The 3,435-nt window shown below is 53.1% G+C and overlaps 1 pseudogene; it reads right to left on the reverse strand.

The window, feature by feature from the left end:
- Nucleotides 1–893: 893 nt before the first annotated feature.
- Nucleotides 894–3,031, reverse strand: LOC131924978 (bromodomain-containing protein 4-like; annotated as a pseudogene).
- Between the last annotated feature and the right edge of the window lie 404 nt (nucleotides 3,032–3,435).

Consider the following 3,435-nt stretch of genomic DNA (forward strand, 5'->3'; position numbering starts at 1 on the left):
TTTAGCCATGTTATTCCTGACTATTCCGGTATGATCTGCATAGAAGCAACATTCTTCTTTAAGGGCCGCACATAGGCCACCTTCTTGTAGGAAGAGGATGTCTAACCCTCTCCTGTTTTGTAAAACAACTTCAGATAGAGATGTAAGGGATTTTTCTAGGGCATTTATAGATTCCTCTAGGGCCTGGATATCAGTATGCATGGCTGCTTGAAGTTGTCTAAATTGACTGGTCTCCATGAGGGCTGTAGTCTCCGTACCTACCCCCGCAGCAATTCCCCCCATGGTGATCCCTCCCAACAACAGGGCTAGAGTTAAGGAAACAGGCTCTCTTTTAAATCGGGTGTTTCTCATTTCAAAGTGACTATAAATATATTCAGGTTCATGATAAGTAACCTTGGGCCATAATTCTATCAGCACGCAATAATCAGAGCTCTGGTCCAGCATTATTATCGGGGCCAGGAGAGGGGGTAGCCGGGGGTCTAGGTCCCGTCAACCTTGAGTGCGGTGGGAGTTGTTAACAAGACGGTGTACGGTCCTTTCCATCTCGGCTCTAGGTTCCTGGATTGATGGCGTCGAACCCAGACAGAGTCCCCAATCTTGAATGGGTGAGGCACCACCGGGCGGGTCAGTTGTTCCCGGTAGGCATCAGCCAGGGGTTTCCACACCACCTTCTGTACCAGTTGGAGGGCTTGGAGGTGCGCCTCCAAGGTAGGGCTAGTGGCAAAAGAGGAGATATCAGGGTGAAGGAAATTTATAATTGGTGGGGGAGCCCCATACAGAATCTCAAACGGGGTGAGGCCGTGGGGCCCAGGAGTATTCCAGGCTCGGTAAAGGGCTAGTGGGAGTAGGAGCACCCAATCTCTAGTGCCAGTTGCAAGCGTTAATTTGGTTAAAGTCTCCTTAATGGTTCTATTCATGCGTTCTACCTGTCCTGAGCTCTGGGGGCGGTATGCACAATGGAGTTTCCAATCGATCCCCAATAGCCTGGCCATCTTCTGACTTACCTGGGAGACGAAGGCGGGCCCATTGTCTGACCCCAATACCTGGGGCATTCCATACCTGGGAAAGATGTCATCCAGGAGTTTCTTGGTTACCATGTTAGCGGTCTCCTTCTTGGTAGGGAAGGCCTCTGTCCATCCTGAAAAGGTGTCTTCCGCCATCCGGAGGGCCTGGGTTAGCGCAACCAGTTCTGCCTTTTGGGCCGATGTACCTGGTGGCAGCGGCAAGGCCCAAATTACCTCTGATTCGGTGGTGACGGCTGCTCCGGCCCTCCGTTCTCCTTCTTGGAGGAAGCTGCTCCCATCTGTGAACCAGATGAAATCTGTCCAGATGCCAGCTGAACCTTTCTCTCGGTGGTCCATCGATACCTTCTGCTACCCGTGGCCCCCTGGACCAAAGCTGTGCGGTCACTGAGAGAGCCTCCGGTATGAGTCAGGACTGAATGTTGAGCCCCGGTGTCCACCAAGAAGGTTACTGGCTGCCCCCCGAACTTGAGAGTTATCCTAGGCTCAGGGGGGGGCTCCTGGCCTTGACTTCCCTAATCCTCCAGATTGAGGAGGTCCGTGGCCCTTGGCTTAATTCTCCGAGACCCTTGAGGTTTCCTTGGGCAGTCACGAGCCCAATGTCCCTTCTCTTTGCAGTAAGCACACTGGTCTTTGTCAAGCGGTATCCTTCTTTGATCTCCCATCTTAACTCCCTCTCTGCCCTGTCCCTGAGATATTACAGCGGCCAGGACTTTACTTATTTCTCTATGACGTTTCCTATCCCTTTCTTCCTGTTTCTGCCACATCCTCTCCTCCCGCTCTTCGGGAGTTTCTCTTTTATTAAACACTTTCTCTGCTTCTTTCAATAAATCTGACAAACTGAACAAATGCAATCCCTCTAGTCTCTGTAATTTGGCCCTTATATCTGGACTTGACTGATAGATGAAAGACAAGATGACGCCTGACGCCTGTCCTGGATCTTCTGGATCATACGGGGTATACATCCTATAGGCTTCTCTGAGTCTTTCTAAGAATGCTGCCGGTGTCTCATCCTTTCCCTGAATCATATTTCTAACCTGAGCCAAATTGGTAGGGCGTCTAGTAGCCCCCCGGAGACCCGCTAAGAGCAACTGGTGATAGAGATGTAGGTGCTCCCTAACTTCTGGGGTCGTGAAGTCCCAGTTCGGGCGGGTGAGGGGAAAGGCTGCATATTAGGCAATTGGGTGGGTCTTCCATCGTCTCCAGGAACCTGCTTCCGAGCTTCCAAGAAGACTCGCTGCTTCTCCTCCACCGTCAGGAGGGTCTGCAATAACTGCTGACAATCCTCCCACATAGGCTGGTGGGTCACTAAAATGGACTCAATCAGGTTAGTCAAGGCAACAGGGTCCTTAGAGAAAGGAGGATTATGCTGCTTCCAGTTGTAAAGATCAGAGGCCGAAAATGGCCAGTATTGGAGCTGGTGATTGGGGCCCTCTCGGAGGGGGAAGGCTCTGGATTCTTAGGCTGGTTCGTTGCGCTTTCCTCGGAGGCGACCGGCAATTGGGGAGGGAGCCGGAGCCTCATCCTCCCGCTGTCCCTGTAGAGGATGTGTGGGGGCCGCCGGCGGTTCTGGCACCGCTGCGGGGGCCGCCTGTTCCCCTGGTCCCCAATTCCCCGGGTATGGCGGTGGGTCCTCTGTCAGGAGGTCAATAAGAGGTGTATTGGGGTCAGGGGGAAGGACAGGGGTCTTAGGGGGATCCTTTCATGGGAGAACAGGGTAAAGGGAGGAGACAAGCGTGAGGCTCAAGGGGGTGGTGACAGTCTGTCCCATGGCTGTTTCTAGGAAGAGAACGGTTAAACAGAAAACAAAAAAACGACAGACAAACACAAATAAGGCTAACACACGCTGTGCGGCTTCGGTTCCAAACTGAAAGCAAAAACTCAGAAGGAGAGTACGAGGGTCCGGACCCCTTGTCTCCTACCAACACCACGTATCCCTCGGATACGTGAGTGGCCCCGAAAAACCGTGCCCCTGAGGGGACTTCAGACACCCGTGGAACGTCTTCCATGGTGCTGGTGGGCAAAGTCCGAGCTCGTCGGCTCCTTCAGCCCCACCACCACAGACAGATTACCAGATGCGCGCAGACAAACAAGCAACAGTCAGACAAGACAGGGATGACATATACCAAGGCCGGCCGGCTTACCTCCTGATGGTGGGTCGGTGGTCCCAGGGAGGGGTCTCTAATCTCGGTGGGACCTCCAATGGAAGACCCCCAGAGGAGATCTTCCCTCAGGGGAGACCCCAAGTCCAAGGAACACACCAAAACCACGGATCAGATGCAAACAGCAAGAGGGTTTATTCAGATACACAGGTACCCGGGGCGACAAAGTCTCTCGGAGGACTTGCGCCCCTCCTTGGGTAAAGGGGACTTTTTATAGGATCCCAGGGGCAGAGGCACGGTTACAGAAGCGA

Source organism: Peromyscus eremicus, chromosome 15, assembly GCF_949786415.1.
Source record: "Peromyscus eremicus chromosome 15, PerEre_H2_v1, whole genome shotgun sequence".
NCBI lineage: Eukaryota > Metazoa > Chordata > Mammalia > Rodentia > Cricetidae > Peromyscus > Peromyscus eremicus.